The 23,672-nt window shown below is 42.8% G+C and overlaps 1 protein-coding gene across 1 annotated transcript in view; it reads left to right on the forward strand.

Annotated features, from left to right (window-relative positions):
- Positions 1 to 294: 294 nt before the first annotated feature.
- Positions 295 to 23,672, forward strand: part of TMEM74 (transmembrane protein 74) — a 35,230-nt gene continuing 11,852 nt past the window's right edge. The window contains exon 1 of the mRNA XM_075270284.1: positions 295 to 371. The gene's annotated coding sequence lies outside the window, so the exon portion shown is untranslated. The remainder of the gene's footprint in view (positions 372 to 23,672) is intronic.

Genomic DNA, 23,672 nt, shown 5'->3' on the forward strand with positions numbered 1-23,672 from the left:
CATAAACAGCAATGATATAACAAACTCATCTCTGCTACCTCTGTAGATATCTTTCTCATTTTATATATTTTTCTGAAGATGTCCTGTGCTTCTCACGCGTTTCCTTGAGTACATGCCACAGATATTCCCCTTCGCCATGCCTTGCACTACTCCCATCCTCCCAGTCAATCATCTGTGAGCGCAGACAGCACATGAGCTCCCTAATTAAAACTACAACTCCCAGCAGGCTTTGCACACAACCACTCCCAGGCTTGGATCGTCCCTGCTGGAATATCTAGATGAGAAGAGCGAGGAGGCAGCCTGGGCTACAAGTGCTGGCGCTGACAGCTCACCTCCATACTGAGGGCTGGGACAGGGAGCTAAAGGGAACAGTAAGTAGTAGCCGAAGTCAGACTATTGTTACATTGTTACTGCTTTTTGTTCCTTGTATATGACAAGACCTCCTCTGCACGCCTTAAAGTACACCGGTCAGTGCCTGATCCCTGTGCATGCTCATTACCATGACCCCATCCGTCTATATACTGCCTGTGTTATATATACTGACAGTTTGCGTAGACTTTAGAACTAAAGGGTTAATATTGCACATTACTTTTTTGCCATGTGCGTGGATGTCTATAGGGCTGAACGTTAACCCTTCGGGGGGATGCAGATTGAGGAATCATTCTTAACGATGACATTACCGTATTTCTGCTGGCGAAGCATCGGCGCATCCCCAGGAGAATATCAAATTTCCTTGGAGGATCCTCAGTATCTCCGGGTTACAATACCCAGCTCCGCACATTGCTATTTATCGCCTGCTCGCAACCTGCTTTAATCTGGGCAGTGTTCATTCTTCTCTCCCCCCAGGGACTATGTGGACAGCGCTCTGTTCATTACTCACTACAATGTCTTTTTTATCTATACGCTATATATGGACATTTTTTTTTAAGTGGCGGCTTTAACCCGCTGCCATTGATCTGATTTATGGAGGGGAAATGTGTCCTGACTTTCAGGTTCTGCTTTTCCCGTCCGGCCGCCATTAAGTTTCCATCAGGGTTATAGATTTGGAAATGCTTTATGATTAATAAGTGATTGGTAGGGGAAGAGGAAACAATGGTATACGGGCGACGGTGCTGTGTGGTATATAGGAACAGGGACATGGTCCCAACTTTACAAGTTTAGGAAAAATGTGATTTCCTATTTATGTGAAGTCATTAGAACCTGAATTGTCAATGTGCGTGATATTAACCCCATGGGTTACATCTGAGGGGGTATTCGCATTGTCCACATGCATATACAGTATATATATATATATATATATATATATATATATACATATCATAAGCATCGCTGTATATGATCATAGAATTTTAGTAGGGGGCTCTGCCAAGGGACATAGAGAAACCTCGATCTAGGAGATATGCATGATCAGAAAGAGAAATGTAAATCCCATCACTATTCGGTGTGACCTTTGCCCTTTGCCCTCCATCGGTTCTTCTCGGTACAGTTTTTGGCAGGGAGGTTGTTCCCGCCATCTTGGAGGACTAAGCACAGATCTTTAGTGGATGTAGGCTTGTCCAATCCGTCTGTCTCTTCATGTCATCCCGGACAGACTGGATGATGATGAGATCAGGACTATCATCACTTCCAGGACTCCTCCTCCAAAGGGCAAAGGTCACACCAAATATTGATAGCATGTATTTACATTTCTCTTTTCTTTATTATCTAATCTTATCTAATCTATTAACCCTTCTATTTCTGAAAGCGTTCTTACTTTGCAGCATTTTCTTTGCGCCTGCCTACAACTTTTGCCCAGTACTGTATGTATAAAGTAACACATAGAAATTCTAATTCTTCATGTCAATGCGCCTCCAACAGTCTCATCCAACACTGACTGTGACATAGGGGAAAACTGAGAATTCAGGAAACCAGGGACTCGCCAAAAGCCCAGAACACAAGGATGCCCCTTATCTGTAAAACGTACCCCGCTCTGTCCCATATACCGTAAAGGGTTGATCACAGCACCCTAATTAAAAAAAAAAAAATATATATATATATATATATATATATATATATATATATATATATATATATATATATTTCAACGGGACTAAAAAATCCTGTATTTTGATGAGTCTTAATAGGGACCTTTCACCCCATTTCTTTCAATAGCTGCTGTTCCACTGATTCCGGCACAGTTGGAATTGTTTCTCTATCCCCCACCACTCCTGAGCAATCAATGCTGTTAGTTTCCAAACCCTAATTAGGCTCTCTACTGTCAGGTGGACCTTCCTAGGCTGAAACAGACAGTCACAGACCGCCTACCTGACAATAGAGAGCCTAATTAGCATATTGGGCATGGAAACTAAAAGCATTGATTGATTGAGAATGGTGGGGGCTAGAGAAAAGATTCTAACTGTGCCAGAATCAGGGGAAGGGCAACTATTAAGGGAGGCAAAAAGCTGGAGTTGGTGAAAAGTTCTCTATAAGGGTATGTTCCGTGGCGGAATTTGCATTGCATCGGCATCACGTTGCGGCATTCCGCTCCGGATTAGGCCAGAATGAATGGGCTGAATCAGGAGGGAGCCTCATACCACAGAATCCGCAGCAAGAAGGGCCATCTCGCTTCTTTTTTCTGCTACTAGCTACTGGAAAAAAGAAGCGAGCGGCTCCCATTGAAATCAATGGGAACCAGTTTTGGCAGCGGATATTGAGGTGGAGAGCCCCTTTAAATCTAAAATAGATTCCTAAAAATATCTGATGATCCTAAGTACTTGGCAATGGGGTCGTTTTAGTTTACTGCCCTAAATTAGCCCACCCAATGCAGGGTGACTAGCACATGCCCTTTTGGGATGTTGAAGTGTGATGCCATGTGGTAGCCTCCAGTAGGGGGCGCCGTTTTCCATTATACTAGTCAGAAAGGATCATGAACCTCCTGAGGGCAGAAACTGATGTGAGAGATGACAAACTGTGTACAGAAATGCCAATCTGTCGGTGCTCTATATGCACAATATAATAAGATAGCGCCAGCACCGCATCCATAATAGTGTTACGTTGTTGCGTCTCAGACGTGCCACAATTTCCTTGTTGTGACATGGAGCTTCCTCGGTGACAGGGTGACAATTGAGGCTCCGTTGTGTTAGTTGACAGCTGGAGGGATTTTGCTATTGCTTTGTGACATCAGGATTCTATTACTATTGTATAAGCTATGGATGTAGCAGAGCCGGGTTTGTCAATAACACTCTGCGGCCGCATTGTTCACTTCATAGACAGTGAATGCCCAGCTCTGCTACATGTAGCAAAGTCAGCTTTGTATTAGATAATTAGATTACAAGGATTATCGTTGCTCAGTCCTCGCTTCCCTTTTGCTATAGTGTTGTATCACTCGTATTCTATATGTGTTTATGTGTCTATTTGTATGCGGCTCCTATAGACAGGATATGGCTATATGGATGTATTACATGTCCGACCATTCATAGAATGAACAGCGTATAGACTCTACCACTCTCAATATATTTTACATTGAAAAGATTTCTATGGTCTTTAGTTTTTTTCTTTATCATATGAAATCGATTTTTTTTCTGTAAAAAAATAAATAAATAATAAAAAAAATCTATTGAGTCCAAAATGATTGCTGAATTAATAATAGTGCCACATAGGGGCTTTAAATAGAAGCAAAAACATATTTTCTGCCCAGAAACAGATGAAGCAATGCAGAGATAGTTATCTATTTATGAATATGCAAGTCATCCAGCAAGTGCACTGGGGGCAGGGCCTACTGACAACTACAAGAGTCCCGACTCTCCTGTATAATCACACCCCGCACTGTTCCCTTTATTCGGTAATGGCATTTTCAGCCTCTGCACATGTCTTGGCGGCCTACAGGCAAAGTTGGCAAATCAAGACCCGCCCCCAGTGCACTTAAGGCTGATTTGCCTATACATAAAAAGATATTGGTTTGTGGCCATTGTGAGATTTTTCTTCTATGTACTGGATTATTATTGGTTTGGGAGGTATTTTGGATTTGATAGACTTGATCCCTTTAAAGGAGTTGTTCCCTTAAAGACACGTATCCCCTATTCACATGATAGGGAATAAGTGTCAGCTGTCTGGGGGTCCGACCATGGGGACCCCCAGCGAGTAGGAGAATGGAGAACTGAAAGTCCCCTGAAGTCTCCCTGCGAATGAAGAGCATTCTCTTGTATGGAGCTGCCAGGTTGACAGATGTGAATGAGCGTTGGTCATGATGGAGACCTCGCAGGGACATTTAGGGGGACTTTCGTTCACCCAGAGTGATCTTACACTAAGCAGCTTTAATGGCTTTCATGTAGTCAGTGTATAATGCTATAGGTTGTCATGTTTGACACATAAGCAATTGTGTATAAAAGTGAAGGGGAGATGTCAGCAATGGAAGGGGCAACTACATGGTACAGGGAGGGCAGTAAAGATGTCAGAGGAGGGAGAGAAGTCACCAACAAGTCGTTCTGACCCTCTGCCCTGCTGTAGAAAGAACGATCTGTAAGCCATGTAAACGACATAAATAACCTAACAATAGGCTTTAGTAATGGAATATTGACCCAGCTCTACCCAATATACCTGAGAGGTCAGATTTCTGTTACTCATATCTGCTTCCATATTCTATCCCATAGAGACATTTCTCTCCAAGCTTTGTGATATAGATATTTTACATTTAATTGGAACGGTAAATGCCCGGAAGGTCAAAGCTGTCTCCATTGTTTGGTGATGAAGGGTCATGAAACCATGGAAACTTTAAGGGATGAGAAGTAGAAAAAGCTATGTATATAGTAAAGTAATAAACGAGAAGTGACTGTGTAAAGGCACCGTACAAGATGACCTCCTCCTTAGTAAAGTTTTCACAGTGAACCAAGAATAGAATAGAAAAGAATAAAATAGAATTGAATGAAATAGAATAATATAGACTAGAATAAAATAGAATAAAACAAAATAGAAAATTATAGACTAGAGTAAAATAGAATAATATAGACTAGAATAAAATAGAATAATATAGACTAGACTAGAATAATATAGACTAGACTAGAATAATATAGACTAGAATAGAATAATATAGACTAGACTAGACTAGAATAATCTAGACTAGACTAGAATAGAATAATATAGACTAGACTAGAATAGAATAATATAGACTAGAATAGAATACAATACAATAGAATAATATAGACTAGAATAATATAGACTAGAATAAAATAGAATAATATAGACTGGAATAGAATAATATAAAATAGAATAGAATAATATAAAATAGAATAAAATAGAATAATATAGACTAAACTAGAATAAAATAGAATAATATAGACTAGAATAGAATAAAATAAAACAGTATAGAATAAAATAAAATAGAATAAAATAGAATACAATACAATAGAATAGAACCTACCCATAACCAAGGAGTTACATTTTTGTGTTTTATGACTGATAAAATATTTACCGATAGATGGAATTTCTTCTTTCCATGTAAGTGTTAATCTTTGTCAGCCTACAGAGATTTAATATCCCGCATATCACTTGGAAAAGGAAAGAAATTTTGCATGCCAGTGCAAGAATGAGACTTTATTATGTATTACGAGATCAAAGGCGTAGAATAAAACCATGGAGGGGGGGATCCCCGCTCTACGGGGTACAGCCAAGGATTTTCCCTCAATGAAGCCACACATCACGAAATGTTGGACAGGAAAATTAAAGTGAATGAAAAAATCATGATGGCAAAGTAGATTTAGGCTTGGGCGTCACAGTAACATCTGCTGTGCGTGGAAATGTGATTTATATAGTGACACTGTCGCAGACCAATATTTGAAGACGAGGTGGACGATATACTGTAGGTAGAGACGGAAAAGTAATAGATTCACATGTATCTAAATAATACTGCTCAGTGGCGTAACTAGGAATGGCGGGGCCCCGTGGCAAACTTTTGACATGGGCCCTCCCCCAACCAACACCGACGCTCGAGACCTCGGCCGACACCTCTTACGCATTCTTGTGCGCTCTATTATGCCCCATAGTGGCCCCTGCACACAGTATTGTGTCCCATAGTGACCCCTGCACACAGTATTATCCCCCATAGTGGACTCTGCACACAGTATTATCCCCCATAGTGGACCCTGCACACAGTATTGTGTCCCATAGTGGCCCCTGCACACAGTATTATCCCCCATAGTGGACCCTGCACACAGTATTGTGTCCCATAGTGGCCCCTGCACACAGTATTATCCCCCATAGTGGCCCCTGCACACAGTATTGTGTCCCATAGTGGCCCCTGCACACAGTATTATCCCCCATAGTGGACCCTGCACACAGTATTATGCCCCACTGTGGACACCTTTTCAGACCCCAGAGTATAATAATCGGAGACCCAGGGGGAGAAAAACATTAAAAAAAACTCTGTTACTCACTCACCGGCTCTGCTGCAGTCCTCTGCTGTTGGACTCCGCTGTTAGCCTCTGCTGTAGTCCATCTTCAATGACGTCAGACGTCACATCACCTGGGACGCAGGCCGGGGTCTTGAGATGTCAGACGACTAGGACTGAAGCCTGCCCGGATTGTGGAGAGGTAAGTAACAGTGTTTTTTATGTTTCTTACCTCTCCCGGGCCTCCGATAATTATACTCGGGGGTCTGAAAAGACCCCTGAGTATAATGATAGTGTTTGTGGGGCCCGCAGTCTCACTTACCAATCCAGGCCCTGCCAGGATCGGTAAGTAAATAGGGCCCGTTATCGACTGGAGTAACTCCAGCTGGTAATGGCCTATTAAAAAAAAAAAAAAAAAGCAGCGGTAGCGGCTGTCGCCGGGCCCTAATGTCCTGGGCTCTGTGGCAGCCGCTGCCTCCACTGCTATGGCGGTAGTTACACCACTAATACTGCTATATGGTATTTTTATGACATTGCTAGATGTACACAGACTGTACAGTAATAGCCCTAATATAATCACCACATAGCACACATATAGTATTACAATATAGTGCACAATAGTATATTGGAGCTGTCGAAGTTGGAACTGTAGAGTCGGAGTAACAAAATGAAATGGTAAATGAAAGAGAAATGTAAATCCCATCAATATCTGGTATGACCTTTGCCTTCCATCAGTTCTTCTCGGTACTTGCAGACAGATTTTGGCAAAACACGGCAGGGAGGTTGTTCCTGCCACCATCTTGGAGAACTAAGCACAGATCTTCTGTGGATGTAGGCTTGCTCCAATCCTTCTGTCTCTTCATCTCATCCCAGACAGACTGGATGATGGTGAGATCAGGGCTATATCTGTGGGGGCCGGATCATCACTTCCAGGATTCTGCCTCCTCCTATCATGAGCCTGAAGGAGTTTTTGAAGACCTCTAAAAAAAATGGTATGAAGCACAGGAATTCCAAGTCCACTTTTTGTGACCAATGCAGCCAATCACTGGAGACAGGGGTCATATGTCATAGTAGAGAACAACATCAGTGCAGATGCTGCGCTACAATGTCTGACTAGCCGACATGACTACGGAGGCCAGAGATTAGACGCAACATTCATGTAACGTGGTTGGTGACATCATTGTTGAAGTCAAAATTTTTATAATTCTTCTTCTTCTTGTTACTGTATTGGTTGCTCATCCATGATGTAGAACTGATTGAGACCCCCTTCCCAATTACCCATCGATGGCACCTTTATGGGCAGTTTCATATCATGGTCCTTGCCGAATAAATCTGGAATAACAGGGCGTCGGAAATTGTGTAATAACAGATAATAACGAGCGAGAAAATTAGATTTTATGACACTGACATTTTAATTACTCAGATCCCCTCTGATGTTGCTATTGTTCTCATCCCGACTGAATGACATTACCACCGAGAATAAAAAGTATGTAATGGAGAAAACAATCACCGAAATGGAAAACAATGTCGCCATTAAAAGTCGCCTCATTCCTTTATTTTGCATGAAAATTGTAATTAAAAAATTAATGGAAAATCCAACGCTTCCTGCACTCGACACTCAAGATGTTTGTAATAGATTTCTTGTCTCATTTTGAGCTCTAAATATGATATTAATATTATAGTAACAAACCAGGATACAGGAAGAATTACAGGAATCAGAAATTGGTTTACTCCTCGGCTCAATATTTCCATCAGAATTATCAAGTTTTTGTGTTTTGTTTTTTTTTTGTTGCCCTTTTTTTCTGCCGCCATTTTTCATTTTTGCATTTTTGTTTTTGCTTCCCCCAAAAATGTAATATTTTCATTTTTCCATTCACAGAGCTGTATGGGGCTTATTTTTTGCAAAACATATTGCACTTTATAATGGCAGCATTTATTGCTTTGTATAATGTAGTGGAAAATTGGGGGGAAAATTCAGAATCATGTAGAATTGGAGAAAAACGGTATTTGTGCCATATTCTTACAGGTTTTATGTTTATAGTGTTCACTGTGGAGCAGACATAACTTGTAGAGATGAGCAAACAGTAAAATGTTCGATATTCGATATTTGTTTCGAGTAGCCCCGCAATATTCGACTACTAGAATCGAATATCGAATCCTATTATACTCTATGGGGGAAAAATGCTCGTTTCAGGGGTAGGCAACGTTCGATCAAATTATACTTACCAAGTCCACGTGTGAGGGTCGGGCTGGATCCTCCGAGAAGTCTTCTCCGTGCAGTGTCCTCAATGCGTCTTCCGGCTCTGAATTCACTCTGCCAGGCATCGGGCCTGGGCAGAGCCGACTGCGCATGGCTGCTTACAGTCAAAGCGGCCATTTTTTTGTAGCGCGGGCATGCGCAGTTGGCTCTGCCCAGGCCCGATGCCTGGCAGAGTGAATTCAGAGCTGGAAGACGCCGCGGGGACGCTGCATGGAGAAGACTTCTAAAGGTAGGAGAAGAACCAGCATTGATTGGCCGACTGTATAGCATTCGGCCAATCAATGCTGGTTCTGCATCAAATTTTTCCATTTGAATAGCGAGTGGTACTCGATTGAGTACGAGTATTTCCAATACCGTAGTATTCAATCGAATACCTACTCGATCGAATACTACTCACTCATCTCTAATAACTTGGGTTGAGCCAATCTTGAGATTTCAGGATCGATTTTAAAATCCGATTTCCAATCATTTTCCAGACAATCCCGATCGTGAAATTTGCTCGATCGCCGATCGGGCTGCGATCTTTGCCGATTGGTCTGCGATCTTTGCCGACTGGTCTGCGATCTTTGCCGATCCCATTCGCTCAACCCTAATTGTATATTATAGATACAGTAGGGTTGAGCCAATCTTGAATTTTCTGGAGCAATTTTAAAATCTGATTTCTGATCATTTTCCTACCGATCCCGATCGCTCAACCCTAAACATAACATATGACTTCTATTCTGCAGATCAGTACAATTATGCCAATATCAAATTTCTATAGTTTTTTTTTTTAATATTTTAATACCTTTACGAAAATGAAACACTTTGCAAAACCAAAGACATTTGTTCACCGTTAATTAGAGTTAATGTCTGAAATCTCCGAGGTTTCTTACAACGGACATTGCCACCGGGTCCCTGCAACATAAAACAGCCGACGAGTACGTTGCCGTATTTAAATTCCTGACATCCGTCGCATATGTACAGATGTCGGAAGGACATCTATAAATCCTCACACAGGCCACTAGAACAGTCACAATGGGGTGATGCTTCCTGTTTCCAGCAAGGGTTAATTTTAAGCTATCCCCTATATACTACATAGGTAATAACTGACTGCTCAGACCCCCACCCATTATGAGAATGGGTAACTTGTACATATTTGTGCTGTACTCCACTTATTCTCTATGGGGCTGTTGGATATAGTTGAGTGTTATACTCGGCTGGAATGGAGTGGCCGCACGCATGCCATATGCTCCTATGTATTTGGTTTTTCATCTGAACTATTATAAAATATAAGAATTTTAGAAGTCACCACAGAACCAATTGGCTCCTACTTGCCAAGTTTTTGAGGGATGCGCCCGGTCTCCGCTTTAGCCAATCCGGCGGGTTTCCGTCTTCTGCAGGGGACGGAAACCCGTCGGTCAGTTTTCAAACCCATTCAATTGAATGGATTTGCAAAGTGACCGCCTGTGTGCGTCTTCTGCCTCTCCGCAGCTAAACCGTTTTTTTTTACCGGACACAAAGTCCTGCGTGTCTGACTTTGTGTCCGGCTTAAAAAACTGGTTTCGCCCGGAGAGGCAGAAGACGCACACGGCAGTCACTTTGCAAACCCATTCAAGTGAATAGGTTTGAAAACTGATCACCGGGTTTCCGTCCCCTGTCCGGTTTCTCGGGGTAGAAGATGGAAACCGGACGGATTGGCTTGGCTAAAGTGCAGACCGGGCGTAGATGTGAACCCGGTCTCTTCAGTAATATTTACAGATCCTAAGAATTCAGCGCGCAATTTCTGAAAGTTTACCGTATAAAATGCCGAGATGTAGATTTATAATCCGCTGGTCAATTCACGCTGCCGTTTTTTTTTCCTCAGCAAGGCCACGAGCTGAGCACATCTATATAAATCATGAAACTCCTAGATGACTTCTAACATTCTTTACAATTTATAGAATGGGATACATTATTCCTTATTATACTCATCTCAGCTGCTGCAGAACTTCTTTATAAAGTAGATTTCTGTCAATCATTGTTTGATATGAAACCTTCTCATCGTGAAAGAACTGACATACTCTGACATTCTGCAGCAGCTGAAGTGTCTATAATGTTCAGTACTGTATAATACACGCTGCAGCTGCTGAAGAACTTCTTTTTGTGCAACACAGATATATTCACTCTTACGTTAACTCAAAATTGGCTAAGGACTATTTTACCTATTTTATACAATATTGTGACTTTCTAGCAAAACCCTTGACAGGATGCAATTCACAAGACAACCACTAGGTGGCCACAGACACACATAGAGAGAAAATATCACAAAATCGTCTTGTTTTGAAAAGCTGCTCATCATGTGAAGACAAGAGGGAAGGCAAGGAGGCGTAAGAGCGCCAGACGATCAGTTAGTGGGCAAGACAAGTGAAGTGACTTCAAAACCAGGGATCAGTAGCAAGCAGATTGAACAGGAGGAGATAAGGAGCGCCTATGTGGTGCCACTCATCTGTACTGCCAAGAATGGATTGCTTATAAAGATGTAATATACAGACATTTCAATGAAGGATTAGTCATACATTGTTATCACACTTATTCTCAACCCATCAGTAAAATTAATCCAGCCCAATGTACCGCCATACATCTTAGATTTCTTGTATACAGTGCAGACAATGCGGATCTAATTACCGTATGCTTTTATACAATTCAGCAAGAATAAAAATGCCTTCTCCCCCTCCCTGTTTATTACACCGTATCGCTATTATCACCAGCTATAAATAGGCCGAGCTGTTTCCAGGTGATTGGCTCCTGGCGTGCCCGGGGTGGTAGTATCATATATACCGCTACGAGGTGTTAGAAACTTCTCTATAATGAGGAGCGAAAATACATTCTCACCACCTTGACTAGTGAAATGTCACATCTCAATGACGCCGTGACGCCGCGACTCGGTTACCGCTTTAGTTCAATTTGCATTTTCTACGGATATAAATAAATACTAAAAGAGTCGGAGTATCTAATCTACTGTATCTGTCCTCCCCCATTTAGGATACAGCCTTGACATACGGTACTGGGCAGAAGTTTTGGCATGTACCACAACATTCAAAGGACTGAAAAAATGTGCAAACTTACATATAGTAAGACCCCCCTCCAGCCCTGCCCACTTCTATTTTGGCTCTGCCCATGGTTTTTTTTGGCCCTACATAGTATAATGCCCCACATTATAATGTCCCTCTAAAGATGCCCCCACATTATAATTCCCCCCTTGAATTGCCCCCACTGTATAATGTCCCCTGCCAGAATATCCATTAGTTCCCATCATAATGTAATGTCCCCCTCCAATTTCTCTCACAGCATTATCCTGCAGCTCCGACAGTATAATGCCCCCCTCCTGCAGCCTCACAGTATAATGCCCCCCTCCTGTAGGCCCCACAGTATAATGTCCCCCTCCTGCAGCCCCCACAGTATAATGCCCCCCTCCTGCAGCCCCACAGTATAATGCCCCCCTCCTGCAGCCCCCACAGTATAATGCCCCCCTCCTGCAGCCCCCACAGTATAATGCCCCCCTCCTGCAGCCCCCACAGTATAATGCCCCCCTCCTGCAGCCCCACAGTATAATGCCCCCCTCCTGCAGCCCCACAGTATAATATCCCCCTCCTGTAGGCCCCACAGTATAATGCCCCCCTCCTGCAGCCCCACAGTATAATGTCCCCCTCCTGCAGTCCCCATGGTATAATGCCCCCCTCCTGCAGCCCCGACAGTATAATGCCCCCTCCTGCAGCCCCGACAGTATAATGCCCCCCTCCTGCAGCCCCGACAGTATAATGTCCCCCTCCTGCAGCCCCACAGTATAATGCCCCCCTCCTGCAGCCCCGACAGTATAATGCCCCCTCCTGCAGCCCCACAGTATAATGCCCCCTCCTGCAGCCCCACAGTATAATGTCCCCCTCCTGCAGCCCTCATAGTATAATACCCTCCCTCCTGCAGGCCCCACAGTATAATGCCCCCCTTCTGCAGCCCCCACAGTATAATGTACCCCTCCTGCAGCCCCCATAGTATAATGTCCCCTCCTGTAGCCCCCACAGTATAATGCCCCCTCCTGCAGCCTCACAGTATAATGCTCCCCTCCTGCATCCCTCATAGTATAATGCTCCCCTCCTGCAGCCCCACAGTATAATGCCCCCCTCCTGCAGCCCCCACAGTATAATGCTCCCCTCCTGCATCCCCCATAGTATAATGCCCACCTCCTACAGCCCCACAGTATAATGCCCCCCTCCTGCAGCCCCCATGGTATAATGCCCCCCTCCTGCATCCCCCACAGTATAATGCCCCCCTCCTGCAGCTCCAACAGTATAATGTCCCCCTCCTGCTGGCCCCACAGTATAATAGATTTAAAAAAAAAACAAAAAAAAAAAAACTAATACTCCTGGTTGCCCGGTTTCCCTGCTGTTCTCTTTCTATTCCTGGGGGCTTCAGTGAGCAAAGGCACAATGTAAGTGATGTCACTGTATCATATATATTGCTCCCAAGAGGTCTGGAGCAGAGACAATGGCTGAGTGGGCACAGACGCAAATGAGTTGAAGTTGGGACGTACCTCCCGCTGACTGGGATAGCAGGACAGCACTCAGAATCCAGGGCAGTCCTACTGAATCCAGGATGTTTGGGAGGCAAGTTTTTGGAAGGTGTGTAAACAATGCTACAAAGTTCGGCTAGGGTCGGAGTCTCCTAAATCTGCTTAAAATCAGCGGAGAGAGAGGTCCTGCATGGAAGTCCTTTATTGTAGTCTATGGGATCCGTAGGTGATTGCCTATGGCTACTGTTCTGTTACATATAGCAAAGAGACAATGAAAAATGCTGTGTCCACCCTTTTGAGTGCTGGTCGCGCATGCACACTGCCACTCCATTGATAGTCCATGGGACCGATGAAGATAGCTCAGCACTGTACCCAGCTATCTCCATCAGTCTCATAGACATTAAATAGGATGCAGCAAGCATGGACGACTGTGCCAGTGATCAGGTAATGGGTGGTCAGTGTCCATTCCGGAGGATCCCCTATAAATGCAGTATTGGGCAGATCTGTGCCTCAAGACTTATAACTGTGGAAACATAAAATATATGTCACAATATGCTCATCTACAAAGCCTTGTAACAGAAGGTATTTACACAGCTCCCTGCCATCACATAGCCATATAACAAGGAGGTAACCTCACAGTCTACATCTTACAAGACGTGTTAATTAAACCATACAAAAATAGTTCCGCTGAAAGCTATTTCTTACTGACAAGGAGTTGTCTTCTTAAATTGGTCTTTCTAGAACAGGGGTAGGGAACCTTTGGCTCTCCAGCTGCTGTGAAACTACAACTCCCAGCATGCTCCATTCACTTCCATGGGAGTTCCCAGAACAGCAGAGCCAGTATGCATGCTGGGAGTTGTAGTTTTGCAACAGCTGGAGAGCCGTACGTTCCCTACCCCTGTTCTAGAAGAACGGCTACTCCAATGATCACCTGAAGATCTCAGATGCAACCTCTGGGACCCCTGGTGAGCTTCATCCAGCCATTGTACCATCCAGTACTTCTCTGGGCTATCCTTGGTTGGTGCCTTAAGGTATTCTGCCTTATGGTTCCCCGTCTAGTGCTCAAATAATACAGTCATATAGAGCCCAAATAACACCGCCAAATCAATAAACTAGGAAATGTACATCAAAATGTTGGGTTGGGTGAGGGATCTGGAACTAACATGGTGGGTGTCGGATGTATTATGCAGCACATACCCATCAATGCAACTACAATGCCAGTAGTTGCCCCTTCAGATGTCATGGTCAAATGGGACCAGTTACACAGAAGAAGGGGCTTCGTCTATGGTCCAATCGCCCTCCCATGATGCATTTGCAGAATGTCAAGTGAGTAAAGCCTTTTTCACATTGTACCTATGCAATGGTCCCTATGTGCTATGTAAGGGCCATTGTATAGGTACAGTGGGGGCAGACAGCTGGCCCCTGTACAGATCAGCGTCCAGTCCAGTGCATGGGCTGCGTGCCCTATAGATGGACGGTTGGAGTTACAACCACTTAGATCCCATTGATATCAACAGGAGCAGAGCTACAGTATTGGGGCCCATTCATTATATAGGACATATAGGAGTGATCTGGTTTTGACTCCATGCACTGTATAGTATTGGGACTGGGTGCACCCCTGGATAGCTGTTGGCCCCCTACCAATCAAATATAACTATAGGCCACAAAACAATGATGGCAACCTCTTTAAGGTAACACGTTAACCCATAACAGAGACGGATCCCTTTTGTTCTTCGTGGTGGAGCGTTCCATGTGGAGGAGCAGTAATACCCGATCCTTATCCTGTATCATTGGAACCTTCCATTGGTGGCCAGACACGAGTTACAAGGACCACACGGAATAAACAACAAGCATGGTATAGCGTGGCGTATTTATATGGGATCCATACCGATACCCAGTCTATAACTTGCAGTCTTCGGTCCGGATACCTGCAATTCTGAAACGTCAAGGAATACCGAGCACAAGGATCATTAAATAGCGTACATTGTAGGCTCAGTAGTAACGTAGACAGCTGACGGCTAAATATATGAGAACACTCAGACATCTCATTGATTATATACGCACTACACCAGAGCCTGCATATGGCCGCGTCGCTGTGTAGCATCCTGCCATGACCTCACGAGACACAACTATGTTACCGACTGCCAGACTCTCATTATACAAGATAATTACATAGTAATATACAGGAGCGGTGCGTAGTAAATGGAATAGCGCAGCGGCAGACATACGTCATATTGTTATATCCCTGCCGTACTTGTCTGTGTTACTCCGTATACAGATGTAGAAGAGCTCTGGGGATTATTGCATTTCAGTCCTATGTAAAACACAGACAACCAGAATGTTATATTGTAACACGTCAGATTCCACATTGACACGGTCAGCTCTGCTATATCTATATATAATATGATTATGAGAATGTGGAGGCTTCTTATCTTAGAATTACTCACCATGTCATACGATACTTGAACAAAATCTTTAGATATAAGATTTTCCTTCAACTGTTCATGTTAAAGTGTTTTATTTTAAAATGTGTTACTATTTTTAGTAATATATTTAAAAAAAAAACAAAAACAAAAAAAAACAGGCTGTAAAATTACTGAGACGAGTGTGTTCCATACAGTGTATATAGTGTTGGCCAAAAGTATTGGCACCCCTGCAATTCTGTCATATAATACTCATTTTCTTCCAGAAAATGATTGTAATCACAAATTCTTTGGTATTATTATCTTCATTTAATTTGTCTTCAATGGAAAACCACAAAAAGAATTGTCAAAAAGCCAAATTGGATATAATTCCACAGCAAACATAAAAAAGGGGGTGGACAAAAGTATTGGCACTGTTTGAAAAATCATGTGATGCTTCTCTAATTTGTGTACCGTATTTTCTGGACTATAAGGCGCACATAAAATACTTCGATTTCCTCAGAAATCGAAAGTGCACCTTATAGTCCGGTGCGCCTTATATAAGGCTTGAAGCGGCGGCACGCGAGGAGTTAAGCGGCGGCACGTGAGGAGTTAAGCAGCGGCCGCCGGCAAAGTCTCCATGCCGCTTCCATACATTGCAATGGGAGCGCGCTATTCAAATAGTATTCGTTCATCTCTAACTATTTGAATAGCGCGCTCTCATTGTAATGTATGGAAGTGGCATGCAGACTTTGCCGGCGGCCGCTGCTTAAAGAGATTCTACTAGAGATGAGCGAGTACTGTTCGGATCAGCCGATCCGAACAGTACTCGCTCAACTCTAGATTCTACCATTAAAAGAACCTTTTCCCCCTGACCACGTCGGAATAGCCTTAAAAGACTATTCGTCTCTTACCTTTCCCATAGCCAGCGCCGCCTTCTCCCTGAGCTGTGTTCGCGCCTTCCGTGTCGTCTTCTTTGGGCCTCATGGATGACGCATGCGCAGTCGGCTCTGGCTGCGAGAGCCTGTTAGAGCCGACTGCGCATGCGTCATCCATGAGGCCCAAAGAAGACAGAGATGGAGCTGCGGAAGAAGGCGGCGCTGGCTATGGTAAAAAGGTAAGAGACGAATAGTCTTTTAAGGCTATTCCGACGTGATCAAGAAGGAAGTTCTTTTAAAGGTAGAATCCCTTTAACTCCTCGTGTGCCGAGCGCTTCCATTCATTTCAATGGAAGCGTGCCATTGAAATGAATAGAAGCGGCTGGCACGCGGGGGGTTAAGCGGCCGCCGGCAAAGTCTGCCGGCCGCCGCTTTCAATCATATAAGGCGCACCGGACAGCGCTGCGCCTTGTAGTCCGGTGCGCCTTATATATGGACCTAGGCAGGACTATAAGGCGCTCATGGGTAATGCGCCTTATAGTCCGGTGCGCCTTATAGTCCGCAAAATACGGTAATTAACAGCACCTGTTACTTACCTGAGGCACCTAACAGGTGGTGGCAATAACTAAATCACACTTGCAGCCAGTTGAAATGGATTAAAGTTGAATCAACCTCTGTCCTGTGTCCTTGTGTGTACCACATTGAGCATGGAAAAAAGAAAGAAGACCAAAGAACTGTCTGAGGACTTGAGAAGCAAAATTGTGAGGAAGCATGAGCAATCTCAAGGCTTGTTTTATCACAGTGACTGATACAGGATGATAAATCTGGCATGTCTTTAGATTGTCTACTCTACATTTAGTACACCTTTTAGTCGCCTTACTTTGGACCAAAATTTTCGACACAATTTGACACACTTTTTGGCACTCTTAAGCCATGCCCACATTTTGTGAGAAGCCACACCCACATATGATAATGGTTGTAAAAATTCTCTCTCCAAATTCTATTACCAACCGTGCACCACATCTTAGGCAGTCAGTGATCATTTTTGGGGGGTTTCCTATTCTGAGCATGTTCTTTAGAAAAACCATGTTAAGACTAAGACCCCACAGAATGTCCCGCAAAACGCATTGTGGTTCTTCCTGCAGCGCTTTAGACAGAAAGTTTGCAGAGTTTTCCTCCGCAGACTTTCTGTTACAATTATAGCTACAGGGAAGCTAACGGTGTTTCTGTAGATATAATTGACATGCTGTGATTTCCAAAACCGCACCAGTTTTGGAAATCACTGCGTGTCCGCACCGTAGTTTGTACCGCAAAGTGGGTATGGGATTTGCTACCGTGTTTCCAGTGTTGACAGTGTTTTATATTAAATTTTGGTCCTAAAGATATGCTATGTCTTATTTTCAGGGGATGTCTTATTTTATTTTAGTGTGCTGCTGCCACCACTGCGCTACGCTGAGATGCGCTTGCTGCACAAAGACTGTATGAAGATAAAACATTGCAACCGGCTGAACGCTGTGTGTGGTGCTCTGTGTGCACAGGAAAGCCGGCTGCTGTTGTGATACTGTACGTTGTATCCATTGTTCCTGCTGCTGTGGAATGAGCTGGGAGAGTGGACCCCCTGCCGCATACGATGCTTAGTGTATGCACAGCGGCATACCCCAGCTCATCCTACAGCAGCGGGAACAGTGGATACAACATATCGCAGCAGTGTCATCAGCCACATATCTATGCACACGGAACATCGTGCACAGTGTTCAGCCGGCTGCAATGTTTTTCTTTATACAATCTTTGCGCAGAAAGATTATTATTGGGGGATGTCTTACTTTCAGGAGGTGCCTTATATTAGGCAATTCATCAAAACTTCTGCTATGTCTTACTTTCGGGGGATGACTTATTTTCGGGGAAACTGTAGAATCCCATCCACTTTTCCCTTACTGTAAAACGCCAACCAAGTTCCGGTACCCCCACCAATCAGCTGTTTGCCGGTCCTGTGGCACTCAGACAAGGGCTGTAGCTTGTTCTTAGTCACATCCATCATTCACTCATGTCAATGGGACAGAGCTGCAATACCAGGCACAGCCACTAGACTATGTGGGGCTGTACTTAGTACCCACAGCACTAGCCTGAACATGGCACCCCATCAATCAGCAGATTGATTGGAGTGTTGGGAGTCGGACCCCCACCAATCTAATATTGATAACCTATCCTAAGCTTAAAGGAATTATCCATTTTCTAACACTGATGGACTAAACTGTAGTGGCTAGGGTAGGGATGGCATTGAAACCTATGGGACAGCAACGCAGCACCTACTCCTGCTACTACAGTTTATATGGCGAGTGAGCAGCGCGTTTTGTGGTATGTAAGTAATACTGAGATATCGATGATCTGTGGGGGTCCCGGGTGTCAGACCCCTGTGGATCTAATAATGATAGTAACTGGATCAATATTTGATGTAAAAGAAGGGCCGTTCCTTGTTTACAAAGACATGGCGGCCCACCCATATGGATATCTGTGTCTGGTGCTGCGCTCGGTCCAAGTGAATGGGACTGAGCAGAATTAACAGGCACAGCCTCCAGTGCAGACACTTCATGGCGTCTTCATTCTACTGGCCACTAGAGGTCCCCGGGGGTCGCCAAGAGATTAATCCCCATTACATAAAACAACTCAAGGTTGGGCGTTCACTTTAATAGGATTTTCCAAGTCTCGGATATTGATTCCCGATCCTCAGGATAATGAATCTCTATGGAGAAGACCACCAGGATGTGGGAACATGGAGAAGAGTGAAGGACATGGTCTCTGCGGCTCTGGGGATATGTTATTTATCCAGCAGGAAGCGGAGACTCAGCATTAAGTCATAAGTGCAGGAGACAAATCCATCAAGATGATCAATACCGAGGGCCGGAAGAGATGGGGGAGGGGCGGTGGCAAGGTGAAAGATCAAGATGAAGGTCTTCAACGTGCGAGTTAGAGAGAGATCGAAGAGATGAAATCTAGTCTGATGGATTTACTTTAGGGAAGATTTTATTAAATGTAAGAATTTATCACTTAGCGATGAATATTTTAACCTCTTCTTATCTGTTATAAAGTTACAATAGTCAGTCTGGAATAAATATGGATATAGATCAGTCACATCACACATACAGTCGGGTATTTTTGTTACAATACATACAAAAATATATTCAATTATTGCTGTAAAAATTGTAAAAAAAAATACCTGCCATATACCAGTTTGATCTAAATTATTGTAAGGCGCTATTCACACCTAGGCAAAACCACTAGGACATTGATGATCTATACTATCTTCAGGATAGGTCATCAATATCAGCTTATTGGGGGTCCAGTATCTGGCACCCTCACTAAATTACATTCAGATAACCACTATAGCCTCTTTACTGCTTATCAAGCACAGCGCCATGCATTGAATAGTGGCTGTGCTTAGTATTGCAGCTCAGCCCCATTCACTTGCATGGGACTGAGCTGCACGATAACCATGTGTCCAATGAATGTGACGTCACTGTGCTGACCAGAAGAAGCAGCACTCACCCGAGCACTGTAGCCTCTCCAGATAGATGATTGACAGGGTTTGAAGGTGTCACAACGTATCTGATAGAAACACGAAATCCTAAGGCGAGGCCATAGTCCTGGAAACCCCTTATAGCATATGCTTGGAGTATGTCAGTGCTTGCACTATACCTAATATGTTCTTTACTAACCTCTCGTTCACATCTGCGTTGGTATTCCGTTCGGGGGAGTCCGTATAGGGACCCCCTGAACGGACTACCAAACGCATTTGCAAGCGGTGTGCAGTAAAAGCACACGGACCCCATAGACTATAATAGGGTCCATGTGCTTTCGGTACAGTCTCTGCACAAGTAATGCAGACTGAAAAGTAGATTGTAAACTACTTTCCTGTCCCCATGTTTGCTGCAAAGATCTCGCGGCAAGCACATGGACCCCATTATACTCTATGGGGTCTGTGTGCTTTTACTGCACACCGCTTGCAAATACGTTCGGTAGTCCATTCGGGGGGTCCCCATGCGGACTCCCCAGAACGGAATATCAACACAGATGTGAACAAGGGGTAAGAATCATTAATACATTTTTTTTTTAAATCAATATTAATGTTTTAATGTTAAATATTTTTTACTGTGTGATGATGATGATTATTATTATTATTATATCATCATTATTTTTATAATGTAACAAATATTACTTTATATTACTGATAATATTTTATTATTTAATATTTTATTATTTTATATTACTGATATTATTATATATTTTATTTTATATTATTGATATTATATATTTTATTATTTTATATTACTGATATTATTATATATTTTATATTACTGATATTATTATATATTGTATTATTTTATATTACTGATATTATTATATATTTCATTATTATATATTTTATATTATTTTATACTACTTTATTTTATATTCCATTTTTGTATATTTTTTATATTGATTATTTGCTTTTACTTTGTATTATCTTCTATGTTATAAATAATAATTATTCTATTCCGCAGCCAATTTCTTTTCGAGACAGATGCAACGTTTGTCTTGTAATAATTGGCATGGGTTAGACCTTGGCATCCATAAAAGCTCACGCGTATAACAAATGAAGTAAGCCCACCCACTCGAATTTATTTACATATGACTGTTCTGTGGCTTAAGGAAGTCGGCGCCATTGGCACATCATAAGAGAACGTTACTTTGTGTACTTGGTCCCGTTCCAATTTTCGGTTGTTCTATATAATCTTTTGCGCCGCAGCATTAATTTCTGTAAAATAGTAAAAACAGTCCTTTAATAAGCCGGGAAATTCATTCCATATCTATAATTTATTTTTCTTCATCGTGTATCTATGAGCCAAAAATAAGTCCTGGCACATCTGTCTGCCAAGAGCCATGTCCCGAAATCTGTGACTTAGACGGTTCCCTCTTGCAGGATATTGTTTTCAGGCTCTAAATAGAGGACCATGAATAAATAATGAAGCCATTGGCCTAGCAACCTGTGACGGCTTATGTTTATCCAGTTAATTATATTTGCATAAATTAATTTAGATGAACAAATTAAAAGGCGCTGTGCGAAAGTAAATTTTGCAAATGAAGCGTGTATCAACTAAAAAGTACGACTTGTTACTTTACATCTACGCAAGGATGAGCAGATCATTCCAGATTGTACGTGGATGGGAATAGATTCATCTCATTGCAGGGTAAGAGACATTGCAAAAAAAAAAAAAAAAAGATCTGTACTTTAGTGAAGGTGCCAATATTTTTCTTTTTTTTTTATTTTGGCAAAACACGAGGAACAGATTGAGTTTTATTTTTAAATCACATGGTTCACGATGGAAAAAGTTTCAATACGAAAGGGGTTAAAAATTTCAACACGGTGGCTCAGTGGTTAGCACTGCAGTCTTGCAGCGCTCGAGTCCTGGGTTTGAATCCTGCCAGGAACAACATCTGCAAGGCGTTTGTATGTTCTCCCTGTGATTTCCTCCCATTCTGCAAAAGACATACTGACAGATTGAAGAAACAAGGGGTCAAAAAATTTGCTTTTTAAATAAAAATAAAAAATCATACTCACCTTTCCCCTGGTGCTCCACTGCCTCCTGGCTCGGACTGGTCCTCCCGGTTTACTGTTGTCTTCTGGGGAAAATACCCACAGTAAGTGATTACTTAAGCAAAAATTTTACTTTTTAAATAGGTTCCAGGAGTTGAAAAAAAATAAATAAAAAAAACATACCTTTCCCTCGGTGCTCCGCTGCCTCCCATCATGGACTGGCCCTCCCGGTCCATGCAAGTGATCACTGAAGCAAGAATTTTAACTTTTTTTTTTTTTTAATGTAGATTGTGAGCCCCATATAGGGATCACAATGTACATTTATTTTTTTCCCTATCAGTATGTCTTTGTAGAATGGGAGGAAATCCACGCAAACATGGGGAGAACATACAAACTCCTTGCAGATGTTGTTCTTGATGGGATTCGAACCCAGGACTCCAGTGCTGCAAGGCTACAGGCTACCCTGGTCTATAGTCTCTCACTCTGCCAAATTAGTATCCCTACGCTATGCTGAGGATGGCCCAATAGGCCGAAACAGCGCTGTCCATAGCTGGGAATCTGTTCCTTTTGGGACAGAAATACTGATTTGGCAATTAAATCTGCATCATGATTAAAAGACTTTATAACTGAGTCGTTCATGATGTTAAGGATGCTGCCGTCTATAGGGTGGTGTACAGAGTGTACTCTGTTCTCCTAATTCCATCCAGGAGAATAGATTTGCATATTTTTTACCCATGCGTTACATCATCACTCATTTATTTGAACAGGCACCAAGTTATACCAGATTTCTCCAGTAGTGGCCACTGCAAAATAAATGTGTAATCACCGTTCATGGTTACCATTAGAGATGAGCGAGTAGGTATTCGATCGAATACTACAGTATTCAAAATATTCGTACTCGATCGAATACTACTAGCTATTCGCAGTAAATATTCGATTCAGAGCCAGCGTTGATTGGCCGAATACTATACAGTGTATAGCATTAAGCAAATCAACGCTGGTTCTGTAGCAGGCTCGTCCTTGCTAGTCAGGAGAGCAGGCAGCTTGCTGTTATGAGGGAGCTTACTTTTTCTCATAGGAATGAATTGACCAGCGTTGATTGGCCAGTGTACAGCATTCGGCCAATCATCGCTGGTTCTGCCGGAGGCTCGTCTGTAATGAGGCGGAGTCTAAGATTGGACCAAAGCAGTCTCTCTTCTGGTCCGATCTTAGACTCCACCTCCTCACAGACGAGCCTCCAGCAGAACCAGCATTGATTGGCCGAATGCTGTACACTGGCCAATCAACGCTGGTCAATGCATTCCTATGACAAAAAAAGTCAGCTCCCTCGTAACAGCGAATCTCGAATATTTCACTGTTCACTCATCTCTAGTTACCACTTCTTTAACAAACTTTGCATAAATCAATAGTGCAGGCATAAAAAAGTTTCTACAATTATTCAACCCTTTTCTTTTTCTCGATCTTCCTACTAAAATGACATTCACTCTGAAATCGCTGCTGCATCTTTCTGGCTATAACAAGAAGGACTGCAGCTCACTGAGTTATTATATATTCTAACTGAGAATATAATACAGATTTAGTAACCTGAAAAGACACATTAACTATCCAGTGTTATCTACACATTACAGATGTTGGATGTGATTTATGTTGGTGTCATGACAGATGTCTAG

Source organism: Leptodactylus fuscus, chromosome 4 (genome assembly GCF_031893055.1).
Source record: "Leptodactylus fuscus isolate aLepFus1 chromosome 4, aLepFus1.hap2, whole genome shotgun sequence".
Taxonomy (NCBI): domain Eukaryota; kingdom Metazoa; phylum Chordata; class Amphibia; order Anura; family Leptodactylidae; genus Leptodactylus; species Leptodactylus fuscus.